Raw genomic sequence first — 21,870 nt, forward strand, 5'->3', positions numbered from 1 at the left:
TTAAAAATACAGAATAAGTGGGAAGTTGTAAAAATTGAGCCAATTGTCCCACAGTATTCATTCTCAATGATCTGTAAGAATACAAAGGAGATTTTGTTTTGTGGTTGACACTAAATAGCCAAAGACTGCAGCTTTGTTTTCAAATAGCTCTAATTTGAAATTTAATAAGATCTTACTGCCAATCTAGAAAGGCAACAGCAAAAGTAAACCAGTTTTTTTCTTTATGCATTAAGTACTGTATTGTCCTCTGGAGCAATTTTCTCATATAGTTACAGTTTAAAGTAAGTTTTAGTAAGGATGGAAATTGAAAAAACAAACCAGAATATTTGAAGGACCTATATTTAGTTCAAATTAGACATTTAGAGCTTCATTATTTTAATACTGATTACCTAGGAACCAGAGGCAAAGAAGATTGCTATAACCATGGTTGCTTGAGAGAAGAAAAGTCTTCACATGTCAGTTTTAACAAAGATGAAGGATTATGAAAGGAGCAAATTTGAAAAATGAGAAAACTTCATAATTGCCTTTTTTTTTCTGCTTTCACTTTAAGAGAATGACTTTTAACGATTATTAGCTGTGCCCAGACTACTGCCGATAATACCATATACATGATGAATCATATATATTAAAAATGGTTAATCACATATATAATTACACATGATATATATTATATATGTCATATATATATAATTAACCATTAATATTTGTTTAGTTGACCATGCTTCACTATTCTACTGCAAGATTGAGTTATTGTACAAAACTGGAGACCCTGAATAAAATTACTCTACTAGACCCTTAAGTTATAACACTATTCAAACTTAGAATGATTGGGAAAGCCAAAGCCACTGTCAAAATGTGAGACATCAATGCCCTTCCTTGTATGAAGGAAAGCTCATGACCCAAATGGAACTAATAGAAGTAAACAATGATTATTGATTCTTTTCTAACCTCAGTCATGATCCAAAAAAATTTTAAGCTTATGGAATTGCTAAAATGCCTAAAGATAAGAAACATCAGTATCTTCAATGTGTGGACTTAGGAACTGAAATTCATGGAGAACAGGCATCAGGTATTAGGAAAGAAGTGTATTAAACACAGCAGAGAGAATGCGGACGATGAGGAGTTGGTGATACTTTAATCCCTAAAATAATCACATATTTATAAAGGAAATATACTGGCATATCACAGTAATTTCAGAGAGATTTAATTTTTATTTCTGCTTGTTCTACCACAGGATTTCTTATTCTCAGCACTATTCATATTTGCAGCCAGATAAATCTTTGTCTTCGGGTAAGGGGGGAGCTGTCCTGTATCAAATACTACTTAGCAAGCAGCATCCGTGGTCTCTACCCACCAGACACCAGTAGCTCCTCCCGCCAAGATGTGACAACCAAACATGTCTCCAAAGACTGTCAAGTGTCCCTTAGGGGGAAAATCCCTTGAGAACCCTTGTTCTACAGAAAGCTCCTGTCTGTTCTGTTCTCCTCCAAGCTTTCCCACTTTGTTAACGGCTCTATTATTGTTTACATCCATCTATTATGTTTATTATTTAAAACTGGTTTTTTTAACCATCCTTTTACATATCCATTGCAAGGACTTGAGTTAATCATTTAGTGTGTTTATAGCACAGTATTATCCTTGGCCCGGGAGCCCCATCTCTCATGTCACATCCGTACTACTACCGCTACTCCCCGTTCTCTACTCCCATCCTTTCCTACTTCATAGACAACCATTATAATGGTTCCATGTGGATCCTGGGGTGTAGATCTGTTCTTGTAAAATATGTATTGATGTTTTATGTGCCTTTGTGATTGATATAATGGTACGGTGCTTTGGATCTCTTCGGTTTCTTACTTAGTTCACTCTGTACTGTGTTTTTAAGGTCTGTGTACATTGCTTTGTGTACATGTGGTCAGTTCTTTTTCCTCTTTACATTCTTACCAACTAGTTCACTGATATACGTTAGGTGCCAAATAAATGTTCACATAACTAATTGCAAAAGTGAATATATCAAATGGTGAATGGATGTAGTTGACAGAATAGGGCTGCCCAAAGATATCCATGTCCTCATTCCCAGAAACTGTGAATGTATTACCTTAGAAAGCAAAAAAGCAAAAGAGACTTTGCAGATGTGCTTCACTTAAGAATTTTGATAGGGAGATTATCCTGGATTACTCAGGTGGACCTAGGGCAATCAAGGGGTCCTGATAGAAGGAAAAAGGGTTGAAGCCAAAAAGAGGAGATGTGATGACAGAAGCAGAGGATGGGTGATTTGCTTTCAAGATGAGTAAGGAAGCGTGAGCCAAGGAATGCAGGCAGCCTCGAGAAGTTAGCAAAGGCAAGGTAATGGATTCCCCTCTAGAGCCTGCATGAGGAGGGCAGTCCTGCCAGCACTTTGGTTTTAGGATTTCTGACACCTAGGACTGTAAGGTAATTTGTGTTGTGTTCAGCCACTAAGCTTGTGGTAATTTGGTACAGCAGCAATAGGAAAGTAATGCAGTGGATGAATTAATGCATGGATAAGGGTGCAAGGCTTTCCAACAGTTGAACTGTTGGAAACAGCTCTCCTCTCTCTTCCTGGTCTCTCCATCAAGTGTTTAATATTAATAAACATTGAGAGAATCTCAAAATAAGAAGGACCTCAAATGAGTAATACTTTAAAGGGAAGACTTGTAAAGGGAAAATTGCAAGGGAAATAATCACCCGAAGTGTGTTAACTGGATGGTCAACCTGACTGCAGTGGGGGCTCACTGGATCATCTTTTAAGAAGAGTGAGCTTCAATTTGGGCAGAACCAGCACAAGGGCTTGAATATCTGGAAGGAATGGTTCTTTGGGGCCGTCTGTGGAGATCAGCTTCTTTACTGGGTTTCAGTTTTAATAATAAACAGGTTATTCTGATAGAGATGTCAACCCTCATAGCTGTGACAGAAGGCTTTCTATGGATCTGGAACCAAAATTATAACACTCAGCACATTAGATGTGACACAGAGCCAGAGATGTCTGACATTCAGTTCTCTTGTATGCCTGACTCAATCTGTAAGAAAGAAATGTATTCACTTAAATATAGTAGTTTCGGCCAACTTAGTTATCATAATCCATGGAGAAGCAGCAGGTTTTAATGGATCTCACATCATTTCAAATATACGGCTATTTTTTTCCAACCATTTCTCAAGGTTCCTTTCTTAAAGCACATGTTGCCCTAACTTGTGGGTCATATGTCTGTACACACACAGGGACCTGGTATTCTGGGAAATCAGAGTGAAAAATCATTCTTTAAGAGGTAAATTATCATAATCGTCAAGAAGGCCAGGGTGTGAAATCAGACTACCCCAGTTCAAATTCTTGCTGAACCACTTTCTAGCTATGACCTAAAACAAACCAATGACTTCTTCATGCCTTTGTTTTCTTGGCTCTAAAATTGGGCTAATAGGAGTATTTACCTCGGAGGGAGGGTATAGCTCAGTAGTAGAGTGCATGCCTAGCATGCACTAGGTCCTGGATTCAGTCCCCAGTACCTCCATTAAAATAAATAAATAAATAAACCTAATTACCTCCCTCCAAAATTAAAAATAAAAGTAAAATAAAAAGAGTATTTAACTCAGAGAACTGTTATAAAGAATAAAGGAGATAATTTATGTAGATTTATGTAATTTATGCGAAGTATTTAATCCATTTTCAGGCACAAAGAAAGAACTCAGTGAATATCAGTTACTAGTAGTAGGACTCTGATAGTAAAGTGAAAATTCAGTTTAATTTTCCAGATAATTACTGCAATTAGTTTTTCATTCTTCATGGAATATTAACCAGTTTGCTGCTTAATCAGAGCTAAACTTGATCAGGCACTTGAGATGCGGATTTTCCCAGCTCAGTATCAGGGCAGAGGCTCACTGTCAGTGACCCCTAGGCTTCATAAGAGTAAGAGAAGAAGAACCAAGCCACCCTTATAGGTGCTCTGAATCCAAATATCTGTGACGTTAAAACCAGCATATGTGCGTTAGAATAGAGCGAAATATGCTGTGGTAACAAACAAGCCAATACTTCCAGTAGCGTAAGTCACCAAAATTTTATTTTTCACTCTTGCCTATGTCCAACCCAGGCCAGCAGGAATCTGTACTCAGTAATCTGATTACTCATTGTAGTCACTCAGAGACCCAGACTGATAGAGCAGCCACCGTCATAAATGGCAATGGTCGCCAAATCAGAAAGCAAGCCAGCATGTGGTGAATTGTGCACTGGCTCTTAAAGTTTCCATGGGGAGAGACATACATCACTTTCATTCCCATTTCATTGACCAGTAAAGTCATGTGGCCACTCCTAACTGCAAATAGGATGAGAAGTTCAGTTCTACCGCTCTCAGAAGGAGGAAACCCAGAAATACTTAGGAATCAGTGTCAATAACAAACATACCATACAAGGATTAGACATTTTTAGTGATGCAAGAATAAACAAAATCTAGAACCTACTCTCAGTGACCTGGCAGTTAAGAAGCTATCTGTGCATAAGCACATGTGACTTTAAAGCTAACCAGCAATTGCTAAAGTTACTTTACCCCAGTCACATGGGAAGAGTAAACCAAGGCCACCTATTGCCGGGATGCTCCACCAGGATGAATTTGACCCCCAGGGAATATTTTTGGTTGTTATATTTTATAGTGTGGATGTTGCTACTGGCACCTGGCGCTTAGAGGCCAGGGAGGCTGCTAAATATCCTGTAATTTGCAGGACAGCTCCCCACAAAAAATAATTATCTGACCCCACTATCAGTAGTGCTTGGGTTGAGAAACTCTGGCTCAATGTAACTTTTACTTTGTCTCACATACTCCTAAATCCACTGAAATGAAAATTGTGCGTTTGAAGTGTCTGCACTTGAGACTGTGTACACGAATCTCGTGACAGGAAATCTGAGTGTGCTCCACCATCAAACATTTTATGCTCAGGTATACGGTTCTTTTATTTGGAAGTGTGCACCTGGTACATCCATTTTGAGATACACATAGGAGAGTTAACTGTGTTTTCAGGTTTTTTTCAAAAAGACTTTGAAATTCAAACTTAAAACAATGCTCTTCAAAACTAACAGTACCACAAATATATTTGACATCTTGATTAAACAAGGTTTAGTTCCAATGGGGGAAGAAAAATCATGGCATGACATAATTAGATGCTGACCATGGATATTAAGATGAGGGCTATGCTGAGAACTTCTTGCCTGGAATACCTTTCTCTAAGAAGAGTCTACTATGATAAGAGCAGTCAGGAAATGATCAATGGTTAGTGACCAAGGAAAGGGGTGTAGTAAATCTCAGTGGTATTAATTGAGTTTGTGAGACAAACTTTGTCAGACATGAATGCAGAGGAAAGAGAGGTATGGGGAAGGAATTTGTTATAATATTTCAAGGTTAGAAGCTATAAGTAAACTACACTGAGGGCATTTTGATCTTCCAGCATCAACTTGTGTTTTCATTTAAAGCTGGCAAGATGGCAAGTTTTATCTCATAGTCTAGGCCCCAAGCCTGAGGCTTGCAGAATGTCTCCAGGAGGAATGAGGTGATGCCTGGCAGAAGGATATCTGTGTGCTGTTAATCTGTGAATCAGAAAGCAACCCCAGGCCCCGCAGTATGTTAATCCTGACACAGAGAGGGAGCCAAGACAATCATTTACAAGAATGCACCCAGCTTGGGGTCTCAGAAACAGTTTAAGGAAGCTTCAAGTATGTTAGGAATGAACCAAATCAATAAATAGCTGATTTTTCCACCCTCAGGGGGTTGAAGCCTGCAGTGTAAATATAATCAAATGCTTTCTTAATTACTCAGGCTACAAAGGGTCAAAGGAGCATGCCTAAACTCAGTTTGGAATTCTTTCATTTCCTGGGATCCTGCAGTCAGAGGGGAAATTGAATTGCTATGCAAATTATTCACTAAGAAATTGGCCCCTTTCACACCTGTCCTTGGTTTCTTCCTTTTATCCTCAGAGTTCTGCTCATTAAGTAAATGTTTTTGTTCTAAGAGAAGACGGGTTCAAGTCTCTAGGAGTGAAGGGCCGTAATTCCTGCAACTTATTTTTCAAATAGTTTGGCATAAATAAAAAGTATAAAAGTATACACACACAGGACTAAAGCAAAAGTGGCAAAATGTTAACCTTTTGGTGCATCGAAGTGAAGAGTTTCTGGGAATTTATTCTTCTACTCTTACAGCTGTACACTTTTTCAAATAAAGTATAAACAAGCAAACAAAGAAACCTAAAGTGTCCTTAAAGAAAATGTAGTAGAAGTAAAATTGTAGCCTGAGTCATTAGGAAAGAGTATTTGGATATGATGGAATGCATTATTTAAATCTTTGTTAAATGAAGGGGATGATTGCTTCTCTCCTCAGGGTGTTTTTCCATCAGTGATGATGGATGATTCCAGATTTAGCCACACAATGTCAACTGATACTTCTTCTTCCAGAAAAAAAAAAAAAGAAGGAGGGGCATAATTAGGACGATGACAATAAAGGTATACTTTTTTAATAATGATTTAGTGTGAGTTGACTTGGATTCATCAGCACTGGGCTCTAAACTGCTTGGCTAACTAGTCCCAGATTGTGCTGAGAGAAAAAGTGCTTAATTATCACTCAGTGCTTATGAGACCTAACAAGTCATTGTTGTGGACTGTACCTTGGACCTACTTGTTGATTGCTGTTACGGACTGAACTGCGTCTTCCCAAAATCCCTGTGTCAAAGCCCTTCCCCCCAGTATGATGCTATGTGGAGATGGGGCCTTTGGGAGGTAATCAGGTTTGGATGGGTTCATGAGAGTGGTACTGGGATGGATGCCTTTATAAGAAGACACACTAGAGAACTTTCTCTCTCCCCTCGCTCCTCCTATTTATGGACACAGTGACAATGCAAATAAATTCAAAATAATATATAAGTGATAGCACATGCTTATAATTATTCAAAATAACATATGTTACTAATATGAATTAATATCTGTAGACTTCAGTAATAAAAGAAAGTTAAAACTAAAACTATTATATTACCTGGGGGTAGTGGTGACTTGCATAGAATATTGCACATGTACACACATGCATATCAGTTAGCTAGTACAGAAAGGCAGAAACAGTTTCATCTTTTGACTCTTTTGCCATATTACCAAGAAGATGGTACTAAATAAAATTACAATATAAATTAAAGTCAAACCACAAGATTTTAACACTTTCAGTTTCGAAAAAACATAACACAGTTTGGCTACATAAGAATAACATTATATGCTAAGTCCCATAAGAAGGCTTAATATCTTCATGTTATTCTAATTTTCAATTCTCTGCTGATTTCTTTTACTAGAGAAAACAAAAAGGATTGTTAAAGGTAGTAGCAATAAACATCTTTCAAAAACAATGGAGGAAAAACTTAAATGATTTCTTAAGAAGATGATTTTAGTTATTGTAAGATTCTCCATTTATGACTGAAGTCGTTTTCATGTTATGTTTTGTGTCACACTGAAGAATGCAACTTACCAGTGTATCTTCCAACCCAGTTTCAACCTTCCCAGAGTCTCTAAAGCTGCTATTAAATTGGTCCTGACTGTACCTAAAGGTCCGAAATGGATGGGTAGATTAGGATATTGTTGACTGAAAAAAATGTACAATGTGAGGGTTGTGAGTTAAGTTTTATGTGGGGCAAAATGAGGACTATAGCCCAGAAGAGAGCCTCTGGATAGCTCCAAAGAGGTAGGGAAGAAGGTCAGTATATATGTAATTTTGGTGAAGGTGGGTATATGAGTCAGGCACACATTTTGGCAGAAGGTTGCTGTTAGTCACAAGGAGCAGATGTCTCTGTTAATGATTTTAGTGCTTTTCTGGATATGAGGAGGTGCAAACATTTGGGCTCATAAAAATCTTCTCCTGGAAAACATCTAGCTATCTGAAGGCCTGGTCTGCCAGTTTTTCCCAGGGCACAGAGTGCCTCATCCCTGATCTCTGCTCTGAACTCCTTTCAGGGTGTGTTGAAGGTCAGTGACTACACTAGCCAATGACTTCGTCCTTTTAGAGGCAGATGGTGAGTGACAATTTTTCATCCACAATATGAAACTTCTGTTGGATTTTCACTTGCCATGCAGCCTAATCAAAGGATTCAGTGAGTTTAGGCATAGATTAAAACAAGAACTTTAAACAATTTAAACTTTAAATTGAAATATTCTCTCCTATTTTGGCATATTTTGTTACCGAATATTCCCAATGTTTTACCTTACTGAAATATATACATTAATTATGTGTGTGTGTGTGTGTGTGTGTGTATGGTATGTATACTGAATGCTTGAACAGATTTTTAGCAAATACATTCTTAATAAATTTGATTGATACGTCTTTTGGCCATATTTGTGGGTACATACTAATTAAGAATTATTTTATCTTTCTAGAAGATTCAAGCTTTTTCATTACAAAGTGACATTCCTTATTTTAGTAATGCCTTTCATCTTAAAGTCTATTTTGTTAGATATTAATATAGTCACACAAGTTTCTTTTCAATTAGTGTTTACATGGTCTAGCTTTTTCCTCCTTTTACTTTCAACCTTACTGTATCCTTACATTTAAGTTGGCACATATTTTTAATAGAAATAGGACATTTAAAAATATTTAAAATTTTTTCTTAATTTTTATTTTTTTTGAGTAGGTAAGTAGTTAGGTTTTTTAATCTATTTTTATTTTAATGGATGTACTGGGGATTGAACCCAGGACCTTGTTTATGCTGAACAGGCACTCTACCCCTGAGCCAAATCCTTACCCCCCTAAAATATTTTTAAGATTTAGATTAATATAATATTCAAATCTTTATTTTTATGTTTTAATTAAAATATAATTTATATATAATTTTGTATAAAATGTTAATATTTTAATAATCTGAAAAACTTTAACTTAGAACAGTTTACTTCTTCTAGATCTACTGTGATGATTAGGGAGTGCTACTGGCATCTAGTAGGTGAAAGCCAGGGATGCTGCTAAATATCCTACTGTAAGCAGATCAGGTAGAGGGGGTCCGGAAGCAAAAGAAGCAGATACAGCTTTCTGACATAAGAGGAGCCATTTTAGGCCTAAGCCATTTTGTGTTCCAAGCCTGGCCACAACGATTGTCCTTGAACAGGTCTCAGTAGTAATGGTCTTATAGGGAACAAAGGCAAAGGAAGTAACAACAGCAAAGATAATAAATCAGAAAATAAAAACTCTCAGTTTTGTTTCAATGGTAAATATTAGCCTGAAGCAGTTTCTTGAGGTGTTTTGCACAATTTAAACCTCCCTCAGGTACTCAACTAGCAGATCAGCTGAAACCTAAGGAATGATGATATTAACCTTTTCTAACCCTCATGACTTCAATCAACTAAAGCTTGGACCCTGTGAGCCTTGGCCCCAATTCTATGCTAAATTCTTCTCTGCTCCAGTCCCTTCATGAATATGCATATGCCCCTAAATTAAAACTCTCAATTTTGCTGTTTGGGGAGACCCTGCTTTGGAAAAGATACCCGGTATTCTCCTTACTTTCTGCAGGTAATAAGGAAGTAAGCTTGGTTGTGTCTTTTGGCTTGACACTCACCAAGAGGCAAACCCTGTTTTCAAGTAACACTGCCATGCTCAGGATGGCCTTCCATAACAAAGAGCTATCTGGCCCAAATGTCAACAGTGCTGAGACTGAGAAACTCTGGATTAGAGAGCATTAGTTGATCTGGCAAGTTGCTAAGTAGAGATTTAAGGGAGCTTCTATTATATGTTTGTTAGAATTAAGTTAGGTCAAACTCTAAAGGAAGTCAAGAGTTGGAAATTGTTAAGGTACCTAAGAAAGCCAATTAATTCATACCTTCACCCTCCTGTGGATCCTAAACCAACTGGGAATTTGGCATAGAAAGTAGACAGAGATCAGTGTACCAACTTTGTATCTGGCCATGCCTGATTGGAGAGCATTAACATGGACAAATTGCCAAAGGGGAATTCTGAATGCTTCCCCTCAAATCTGGGGGTAGAGCGCCAGCACAAGAGAAATCCAGGGAGATGGAAAGACTGCAGCCACAGGAGCGATGTTGAACTCATCAATGTCTTTTAGTGAAGAAACACAGACCATGGATGTCAGAGTGTTCATCCTCCCATTGCCAATCAGTTCTTTTCTCTTCCCATGTGAAGTATGGAAGAGGTGATAGTTTCAGCCTTTCCAACAGGGTAAAATTTCTATTTTATTGGCTTGAAAGACTATGGAAAGAGGACAAGGTTGGTCTCCTTCAATCATGGTGGAAAGAGCACCTTACCTGTAGGAGTTTCATTCTTTTTCCTCTCTCTTCTACCTTTACAGAGTATAGGTGATTTGAACAAGTCACAGTCTTCTAGACCTCAGTTTCCTCAAATACATAATGATCCAGATTTGTCAGAAGAACGAGGTTCTGACGCAGATAATCTATAGAGATTTCTTAAAATCTTAAGAATGTTAGGATACATTGATGTCTTAAAGACAGCACAAAACATACGCACTTATGAATCCCTGACCATGAGGTCAAGTCTTCTGAAAGATTAGAAGCTGGGTGTGGGAAAAGCTCTTTGAATGGGAAAGGTGTGAGTATTTTAGGGCACAATCCCAAGCTCTTCTGGGTGCAATGTCCTCCTTGGCCTCAGCAGTATCTTACCTGTAATTTGGATTTCCTCCAATTTTCTTTGTTGGCTTGGGCGCTGTGATAGTTCTGACCGTTTTTTCTTCTTTTCTTTGCATCTTCTGTCAATTGTAATTCTCAATTTCTTTGAAACGGCTTCAGGATTTTTGAGAGTCACCACATACATTTCTGTAATTGGTTCTTTCTGAGAGTGGGAGTATTAAATTTACAGGATTTGGGATCAGAGACAGGAATTTTAGTCATGATTCAGCCTCTTGCTGGCCTAGTGATGGAAGGAAAATCATTGATGCATCTGAGCCTTCACTGTTTTATCTGTAAAATAAGAATTTAAGAAGTATTTAACTCTCAAGGCTCTTATGAATGTAATGTGTGTGAAATCGCCTGTAAAACTGGGAAGCATGTGCAAATGCTAGGAATTGTTACTAATTTATCATTGTGCGGCCTTTTTCTGGGACATTAGAGAGTCTTCTTTGCTTTAAGGAATAAACATCCAGGAAAGAAAGTGCCTTTTTACTCAATAATTAGATGTGTGACTGAAGAATACATGGGGGTCTCTTTGTGCTGATTCAAATAACCAGCTATGTTTGCCTGACTTATTCAGATGTGTTCCTAGGGGTCCCACCTCAGAATCACCTTCTGAGTGCAGAGAGGAACCCCTGGATCTAACTCTTCTGTGCACGGAGTGGTAAACCCAAGCCCTAAGGACCTTATTTGATTAGGGGCCTCTTTCTAAATCAAAGTGGCTTCTGACAGTGTGATTTAATATTACAGAAATGCTCAGTCATAATATTCCATCTCTTTTAAATCTCAGCTTCAGAACTTGTCATTAGAAGGAAAGACATGAAAATATGTTTATCCAAAAAGCTTTCTTTTTCTTGCTTGCTTGTTAGATAACTGCCACAGATCAAAAACAGAACTAAGGAAAGTCAACATTGCAGTTTAGCTAGAGTTTCTAATGCAGATTTCTCAGAAGTCACTTTCTGATCCAGCAGAATTCTAGGACATCTCCATAGGCTGGGCTGAAAGGTGGACCCTGCCTCGGAGCAATCTCTCTGTTTGCACCGTGGGACTTAACTGGTTGCCTGGCGATACTGATCACAAGAAATCAGCATTGCTGCTCTCTCTTCAAAGTTCTATCCCCGCCCCCCCCCCAGGAATTTGGCAAGATGTGCTTGAAGAGTCGTAAGACTATCTATTCTCTTTGACTCAGTAATTCTGCTTTGGGAATTTGTCCTAAGGAAGCAATGCAAAACATGGGCAAAGCTATGTGACCCTAAATACTCACTCCCACTTGATTTATAATATCAAATGACTGGGAAAAGCATTCACGTCCACCTTTAGAAAAACGATTAAGTCAGTTGTGATATATGCGTGTAATGGAACATTGTACAACCAATGAACATTACATAAAGGCTATCTTAAAAAATGGAAATGCTGATTATATAACGTTGAGTGGAAAAGTAGAATTTGCAGATATCAGTGCACTCTGATTATAACTATGGGAAAACGTGTCTGAGAAAAAAAGACTGTGAAGAATGATCTAGACCTATTCCAAATGTGTGGAATTAATCAGATAATTAAGAGGAACCTCACAACCATGAGGAATGATTAAAGAAGGCAGCTGACACATCCTAACAAATAAAAGGAAATTTCCCGAAGACATAAAAGAAAAAAAGCATGATGGTAATTGGGATGTGATAACATTATTTTATGGGTTTAGAATGAGGAAAGCATGCTCTGTTTTACATCTAGCTTTGAAGAAGCAAATAGCTCTAGCTAAATGAATGCCCTGGGTGGGCATAACCATCCAGCAATGCTGTGAGCAGATTCATTCACGTCCTCAGAGTAAAAAAGGCAGAAGATGGTTACGGCAGAAAGCCTTACTGGGGCATTCAGAGACCTGGGTCCTTGCTCGTACACAGACAGCTCAGCAACCATCCCTATATGCCTCCATCTATCTGAACAATTCTCTGAACTGAGGACTGTGTTATCGCCAGTGCCTTTCCCAGCTCTGCTCTTCATTCATTCCTTCAAAAACTTTTTATTGAGCGCCCCACTGCATTCCAGGCACTGCTCTAGGTACTTGTGGAAGTAAAGCATGGAATAAAATAAAATAATATCAAAATAGGTCGTAGTTCCTAATCCTCAAATAAGCATTTGAACCGTATTTTAGGGATGGGGTAGGAGCAGGGCAACAGGAGAAAGGCTTTTATTTGACACTATCTTTACAAATAGGTACATGAAATATACTTCAAAAAAAATTACCACTCCCTTTACTAAGACAGTCAAAAGGAACATTATCTTTCTGTCCATTAGTGCTGATACTATGTTCAGGAACAAGCAGTTACAGAACTCTGGTCTCTGCTTAGGAGAATTCTTGTTCTAAGGATTCAAATAAGATAACGAATATGAAAAATGGGTGGTATGATGACCTAGTTGGGAGATAAACACCCTGTGTCTTGAATTTAGGTCCTTTGTTATATATTCTATCCCTTTCCTATTATCATTGTTTTCATGTTCACTCCCCAAATGGACTAGAGTATAATTCTAACATTCTCAAATTACCTTCTCATAAGAGGGAGTGAAGAATGTTCACAGTCTGGCCAAGACTTCCCACTAGGTGCCAAAACCCAAGCCTTTATTTAATGTTGACATAAAACTAGACCAAGACACCCACTAGTCAAATACCCTAATGTAAACTTTGCCAGGGACAGGCTCAGTGCTTTAAGTCAGCCTGTAAGTTTTAGAATTCTAACATAGTTTCCTTTTCTTCATCTATTACTGAGTCCTTCTGTATTCCTAGACCTTCTCTTAATAAAAACAGCTAACACCTACCAGACATTTGCTACATGCCAGGAACTTTGCAAAGTACCTAATACATATTATATATTTTTTGGTTTGTGTGTGTGTGTGTGTGTGTGTGTGTGTGTGTGTGTTTAAGATTCACAGCTTCTTTTTTTTAATCGAGGTACTGGGGAATTATTTTTTTCAATGATGGTGTTGGAGATTGAACCCAGGACCTCACCCATGCTAAGCATGCTGTCTACCACGGAGCTATACTCACTCCTCCCCCCAGTATGTGATTTTTAATCTTCACCAAAACACTACTAGATAGGCACTGTTGAATAGATGAGCAATTAAGAAGTAGCTAAAGGTGACATAGTCATTGTAAGAGGGAACATACACAGTAAGATAGCAATGTATGTAATTTTGAAATTATGTCATTTAAAAGTATAAGCTTTCACTTACTGTACAACATCTGAAACCATGAACATCAGTCCTGTAGTGGATGGCAGTGAGGGGCGGGGGTGGTGCTTCACTGCCAAGATCCCTGCTTCAGGACTTAATTCACCCACCTGCTGGGAGTGAAGTGGGCTGACAGGCCTCAGGTCAGTGTCTTTATGGAGGTTCTGAGATTCTTCAGAACTTCCAGTAAAATTAACACCATCTCTAAAATAAATGCTTCTTTGGCCACCTAACACTATGTTGGAAGGGGGCAGGGTATAGCACAGTGGCAGAGTGCATGTTTAGCATGCACAAGGTCCTGGGTTCAATCCCCAGTGCCTCCATTAAAAACAAACAAAAAACCACAATATTGCACTAAGAGCATGGTACACTTGACTTGTTTCTGCTCCCATGCTAGGAGCTCCTTGATACCAGGAGCTAAATCCAATTCATTTCTCAGTTCCTGAAGAGCGTGTAAGAGACATAAGAATATATGTTACATCAGAGAATGGCTATGTGGATTGTCAGCAGCCTTAAGTGAACAGGCCGTGGGGCCCAGACCAAAGTTCACAGTAGCTTGCACCTGGAAAGAGGTAAATGTAAGCACGTGCCAGTAGCGTAAACACTACGCATGCGCCAGTAGCGTGACTCCGCATTATGAACAATACGCATGCGCGGGCTGAATATATATAAACAGGACAAGTGCGCCACGCTGGGAACGCGCCATCTTGTTAAACCGGAAGGAGTGCTGAGCGCCGCGGCTGCAGCCGCCCACCGCGCGCGCTATCTTGTTGAACTAGAATGAAGTGCTGTTTGTTTGGCTCCTCGTCGGCCGCTCGCGTAGTCTGTTTCGCAGTAGGGCGGCTTCTCGCACATTTTTCCGGTTGGGCAACTCACCTCGAATCCCTCTTCAGCCCCCCTCGGCTGACTTGGACGAATGGAAGAGATTTTTAAACTGAACTTTAAAGAAGGTAGGATTTTGAGATGGAGAGGATATGCCAAGCAAAGTGAATGATAATATTAATTATTAAGAATAAGGATATCTGGTGAATTCTTCCTCTGCACCAGACAGTATGGCATCTCATTCTCATAAATATCTATGGAGAGAAGTCACTGTACTTGTTTTTCACATGTGAAGACTAGGCTCAGAAGGATGAAACCAGGTGCCCAAGGTTACACAGGTGGTCAGTGGCAGAGGCGGGTTTAATCACATTTATATGATTCCATAGTAAGAGATGTGGATATTGAAGAGGGGGGAGAAATTACAGGGTGTGCCTGCAAAAGCCCCAGGTCAGCTGATTTAGAGGAAGCACAGAGGGCGTGAAGAGAGTTTTAATAATAATATGACGATGATAATGATGGCTGTTCTTTGTTTTATCAACCCCTCCCATTCCCTGTCCCACTTGATGGCGGTAATACCCACAGCTGACATTTATTGAGTACGTTACTCACGAAGCACCGTACCAATTCCTTTTCCTGGATCACCTATCTCATTTACTCCTTATAACGACCCTTTAAAGAGGTACTCTTATTTTCATTTTTGAAAGAAAAGAAATGAAGCTTGGGTGGCAGCTGAAGCTTAATTCCTAGAACATCTTCCCGCTTTGTGAACACCACCTCAGAAGATGATCACAACAGCATCCCAACACTCACTGTCATGGAAACGCCATGGACCAGCCAGTCAAGCATTTCAGCTGAAACCGATTCCAGCCATCTCAGCGCTTCCTCCCGAGAGTCGGCATTTGTAAGTAATTCAGCCTTTTGGGGGGAGAGGCAGGTGGGTGACCAGCCTCTGGGCATGTTTCTCTTAGTGATGTGAGGCTGTATCGCGACAGGTGACCCGCTAGAGTGAAGAACAGGGTCGTCCAGCCAAGTCCCTTAAAATGCAGGCTTAATCCCATCAGTCAATACAATGCAGTGAGTTTCAAAAAGTGGTGTTTAGCTCCTAGAAGTTTCCCCTTAATGAGAGGCCGCTGTTGGAACTCAGGTCCGCCTGAAAGCTTCCCTTTGAGACTAAAGAGAAGGTGAGGGTGAGAGCAGCCCAGGCCTCGGCTCCAGGCAGAGCCGTCGGGAGAGCCTGGACGCTAACGCTCTTCTGCCACCTAGCGCTGCTCGCGATGAGAGGTCGCGCTGCCTCTGAAGTCCTGAGCATTTTCTCTTCTGAGGGCTCGGAACCTAGTTGTCTTGTAAGATATATTCTTTGTGTTATACTAAGGGTTCGTTATCTCCAGGTGTTTTGGGCTTCTTTTGAAATTTGGCAACATCTTGATCTTTGGGGAAATGAGTTTTTATACTCCACATCGTCAAGGAATAAAACTAAACCAAGGTGGATTTCAGATAGATTTGTATGAATATGAACTTCTTGAAATCAGCTTCAATTTTGGAGTCCGCCCTTTGATAATATAGTGCAGGCTCCTTTAGTAGAATCTCTGCTGTGCTCCCTAATGGCTGAGAAATTAGTCCTTTTATACAATAAGTATTAGGAGTGACAAAAATGAAATCAGAAAGCTCCAGAGCAATTTTTGAACTTTGGCCTTCAGTCTTAGACCTCAGACCTAGTGAACGTTTTGAGGAAAAATATATGCTCTGTGCTTTAGAACTTCCTAGGGAGAAAAAAAAAAAAGAGAGAGAATATAGCCATTGTTCTTGTGTACAGATTCAGAAAAGCCCCTAACCTCCCATTTCTATCTTAACTGGAGTCTCCTCTCGTTTCTGAGCATTGTGTTATTTAAGTTTTAGATTTATTTCCTTGACTTACAAGCTTTGCAAAGGAAAGGGTTTATCTCTGTATGGTTACTATTATTTATTTATATTTATTTAGGAAGCATGCCTATAAATTTACAAATATTTTGAACCTAAACAGCAAAGGCACTATATAATTCCTTATATTTGAATCCATTTTTTCAAGGTCATCTAAACTGGTTCAGTTTACTTAACTATTGTAATGAACTATCTTATGCACAAACTTAAATTTACAGTAGCTTTGAAGAGAAGTGATCTTTGGCACTTTCAACTCATTTTCCTATGTTGGCTGTAAATTCTTTAAGCTATGCTAGTGCTTTTTCTGGTTACTCCAAGACAGCACAATGGGTTTGACAGGCTGGTTGAAACAGAAAGCACTGATGGGCTATTGATCTTCTAATGTTAACAAGTGTCACTTCTTACAAGTGGAAACAATTTTATTGAACAACTTAGTTGAAACAGATGGTTATCTGTACTTTGGTGGGGGTGGGGTGGGGAAGAAAAGCATCCCAAGTTATTAAAATATGAGATTGGAGAAAGTTTAAAAATCACATGCAGATGTCTCCAGAAACTTAATCTAAAAATGACAGCCTTTACAGAGTCTAATAGGGCCAACAGGAATTGCAGTTTCAAGAATTGAGGCAGGTTATGCTAAGTACTACATAAATAAACTACAGCTGAAACAAGTCAATCTTCCATGTCAGGGGATCTTATCCTATAGTTTCTCTTCCTATGGATATTGTCATTTTATATTAGGTGCATATTATATCTATAAAAACTAATTTTAAATTTATAAGCATATTGAAAGTAAATTAGTTATAGAGCCATTTAATACATTTGTATTAGAAGACAAGTGTATATGTGAATTTATTGGGGATTTGTTTCTCTTTTACATAGAATGTGTTCGTCTGTTTGCTATGGGATTATATCACATTGGCTCAATTCAGCATGGCTCTAAAGAAACAACCTCAGAATAAATGATGATGATAATAGTAAGAGGTTTACTAGACACACAGCACTCTGCAACAGTATCCGTGCACATTATCTCATTTAATGTGTGCTGAATCCCATGAGGTGGTACTGTTGTTCTCCACTTGACAGATGCAGATTGAGGCTTCTTTGCCTTAAGTACTTGCAGGTGGTCATGAAACTCCTCTAAATGATGGAGATGCATTTAGTCCCAGGACATTCTAGCTGCTTATGCTGTTCTCTTTCGTTTGACTTGACTTTTTACCTTGGTTAGTAACTCAGTTAATTAGAGCAGGTGATAATGAAGCCAGTCACTGGTTGGATCCTTAACTACTTGTTTTCTCTGTTACCATAATTTCATAAAGACATTGAGTTCTGTTCTTGAGAGAATTAGGATGTGGCCATCACTGGCTCGGTATTTCCTCAGGCAACCATCAACTCCCTGGATGAGATGCGGCTGTGTCCTTCCTGACTTCAGTCCCTTGGGTTACCTCCTTGGTCCCTGAGGTCATTTGCTTTGTGACCCCTGCTTTATTCTAAATCCTCCAGAAAAGCAAGTTAACTAAGCAGTAGAGATTTGTATGTGGGAGGTTTCTAATGTGTTAAAATTTGGTATCTAACACATTTAGTTGTTCAGGTGATTTGTTCTTTTACTTATTGTTTTAAAATAGTTTAAAAGTATAAAGTAAATTTTTTAGATGTTCGTGGAATGCCTGAAGCACATGTGTGAACTCTAAAACTTGGATTCAGAACTGCTTTGAGATACATAGTAAAAATCCTCCCTCCCACCCTTTAGTAAAGCAGACAATTTGAGATGTTTGATTTGTACTCAGTATACAGGGGAAATAGGGAAACGCAGACACACATGTGGACCCTCCTATACACACCCCCACCCCCACCATAGGCTGCACTCCAGTCCTGACTCTACTACTGATTTGAAGTAGGACCTTAAACCACCTGAATTTTCTCATCAATATAATAGAATTTGGTTTAAGTTATTTCTTTGAAGTTCCCTTCCTACAACAAGATGCTATTATTCTGAAGTTTATTATGACATCTGTTTTTTTTTTCTTTCCATCTCAAGAAGAAAAGGCAGCAAGATTCTTTTCTTCATCAGAATTTTAGATTATCAGCAAAATGCTAAACCTTCTTCCAGGGAAGGTCATATGAAAATGAACTGTAATAAATTCAGATGCTCAGAGTTAACTCTACAGGATTTAGAAAAGCACCATCAGTACCTGAAGAGATGTAAGAATGAGTATGGTTGTCATTTTTCATAATGTCACATGCAAGATTAAGTCTTCTACTTAATGTCTTAAAAATTTAGTTAAAAGAAAACCCTAGAGGAAATTGAATATGCATGAACATTTCCAATGAAGATTAATATTTTATTTTATCCAACAACCTTGGTAAGCAAAAAAAGTGTTATTCTATAAACTGCTAATAATTGCCTTAACTGCATTAGCTTTAGTCAAATTTACATTGATTTCATAGACTTAAATTTTAATACCATAAACTTGGCTTTCTTATACCTAAGAGGAAATAGCTCAGAGTGTATATACTTTATTCTTTCCTCTCTGTGAGCTTTATTTTGAATATAAAATCTAGTTTTCCCTAAGGCAATGAAAATGTTATTCTCTTTTTAATGTTTTAAATTGTAAGGAAATTGGATGAACACTGAGAACAGGCTAGGAACCTGATAACAAAATTCAATATACACTTATTCTCAATAGAGATAATTTCTTCATTAACTAAGAAAATTATTTCAACTTTTGTTTTGAAGTGGATTTTTTTTATTAAATAACTTCTTAAATATAATAGAGGAAAAGAGTTTTTCACTGTCAGACTTTTGTGACTAGTATTATGTGAGTGGAAAATAAGGAGAGACTGCAAATAAGGGAGGAAACAGAATGGTTTGAATACCTATAAGTTGTCGGGTCTTTCCCAGATATTATTCCAGTTAGTCTTAAGAAGAATTCTCTATGGTGGGTGTCACAATTCCTATTTTGCTAAAAGTAAGCATGTTAAAAATATGGTCACAAGCTCGCTGCTAGGCAGGATCTGATTTCAGGTTTGTCTGGATCCAAGTCTTGAAAGCTTTCTGTTTCACCATCTTGGAAGAAATATTTTTGTGCAAATATTGTTTCCAGTCTGTCTTCCCCACTAGACAGTGAGGTCCTTAAGAGCAGAGATAGAATTGTCCTTGTTCACTGCCCTCTTCTGTGTCCCAGCACGCTTCCTGACTCCTGAGTAAGTGCTCAAATAATGAGTTGAATGAACAAACCAGTGAAGCCGGGATCTAGAAACATAAATAAGCATACACACTTATTTCACTTTCTAAATTTTGAAACGCTTATTTTTCAGCCATGAGTCTCTTTACTAGACAGGGTGACTGTAGATATCTGGCTTTGAGTTCAGGATGGATTTTAGTGAACATGTTGAGAGGAATATGTGACTAGCATTTAACATAATTATCTTCCTTTTAGATCCTGGATTTTAAAAATGAAATAGCAAAATGTATTAAAACATTCTTTATGGAAAACGTTTATAAATAAGACCTATTGAACCACAGTCTGTTCTGATTTGATCTCTTCAATCTGACTCCTAATAAAGTAACTTGCAACAGAATGTCTTCCCAGAATGAAGCATTAACTATATGGTAATAGTTTTGTTGGCATTACCCCTAAAACCAATTGCTTTGTTTAGCTGTAGTGAACAAAATCAATTAGTGGAAAAGTTTGCTCACCATCCTGAATGTACTTATTTTATAATCATTGCATGTATGTCAGTACCTTTGGATCAGAAGCTGTGTTCCTTATACAAAGGTTCCTGAACTCCCTTTGGATAAAATACTGTGACATTTTCTTTCATATATTTCAAACTCATTCATTTTATGGTAATTAGTGCAGGCACTTAGTGTCTTAGTAGAAATGTCTGTTTTGTATCTGGTTACTTTTAAGAAGATTCTTGAAATCTACTGATTAAATATATGCAAGATTAAAATGATCCTCTTGGATTCTCTTATTCTTTAAGTGCAAAATAACTTTACAGATCATCACCTTAAATTTCTTCCATAAATCTTATTTTGTGGTCAACAGTGTTTCCTCTTTCTAACTACTGGACTACTGTTCATAAACTTCTGAAATTGACAATCCTGCTTTTTTCTGAGAACTGGTGGTTTCTGTTTCATGCTTAATGCAATCAGTGGGAAGATAGATCACTGAATTTTGAATATGATATCCTCGTAATAATTACATTTTAGTGTTTCGGTTTGACACTAATTAGCTTTGCAGTGCTGTAGTATTTCATACAAATGTACACAGAGAAAACAAAGAATTTTGTTAAAGCCATGGGTCATGTTATGTTGAGGAGAGTAAATAAATTTTACTCCAACTCTCAGAAGGAGATCATTTTATTCCACATCTTTTAAGTGAGTTCTTACTAATACTATCCGCTTTGTATTTCTAGTACATAGCTGTTAAAATACTTTGTCTCATTCTTTTAATTCTAGATGAGAATACTAAAAATAACAATTTTGGACCCTAATTGTGTTACTTCTGGTGAATTTTTATTAATCTTAATCATTATAGAGATAATACACAATCACTATCATCCACTTCTGAACATTCCTATTTGAGCTTTAGAGTCTTAGGGAAGTCACCTTTGATCTTAAATGCTTAACCTTTGTTTTAGTCTTCTATTCTCACAAGTCTGTCATCTTTATTTTATCTTTTTTCCATTTGTAAAAATAATTCAGGTTTGCTGCTAAGCCTTTTTACCTTAATTCAAGATAGTCTATGCTCAGGGTCTGTTAGGAAAATTAAGTTTATATCTCAGAACCATATGTCATGATGTATACTTTTTGTCAGTATTTTTAATAGTATTTTCATCAAATGTTTTTCACTGACACTTCAGCATATCTTTTATTCCCATTATTGTGGGCATAGGGCATTCATAGGCATTGAATAGTACTGGTAGAAACTGTCCTACCAGGCAAAGCATGTATTTCTTCCATTCCATAGGTGGTTGGTAGGACAGTCTAATTCTAAGCAATTCCTTCCTTCCTCATTTTCTTCTCTTATCAAATATCGATAGAGCATGTTATACTTACTTGGCCCTGTTCAGGAACTGAGGATCAAAGATGAATAACAGACATTCAGTCATGGTCCCCAAGACAAAACCCCCTGCAATTAGTAATTACAGACTGTCACAAATGCAGGTGAGGAGGAAGGCAAGTGACGAGAACTGTGATGTCGAGGCATTGAAGGAGCTGTGGGGCCTGAAGGAAACGAGGCACCGACCCTGTTTCC

The 21,870-nt window shown here is 38.1% G+C and overlaps 1 long non-coding RNA gene across 1 annotated transcript in view; it reads left to right on the top strand.

Moving 5' to 3' along the window:
* Window positions 1-15,581, top strand: part of LOC123615966 (uncharacterized) — a 210,615-nt gene extending 195,034 nt beyond the window's left edge. The window contains exon 5 of the long non-coding RNA XR_006723822.2: window positions 15,397-15,581. This is a non-coding gene — a long non-coding RNA (uncharacterized LOC123615966). The remainder of the gene's footprint in view (window positions 1-15,396) is intronic.
* The last annotated feature ends 6,289 nt before the right edge of the window (window positions 15,582-21,870 follow it).

Source organism: Camelus bactrianus, chromosome 17 (genome assembly GCF_048773025.1).
Source record: "Camelus bactrianus isolate YW-2024 breed Bactrian camel chromosome 17, ASM4877302v1, whole genome shotgun sequence".
In the NCBI taxonomy this organism is placed as follows: Eukaryota; Metazoa; Chordata; class Mammalia; order Artiodactyla; family Camelidae; genus Camelus; species Camelus bactrianus.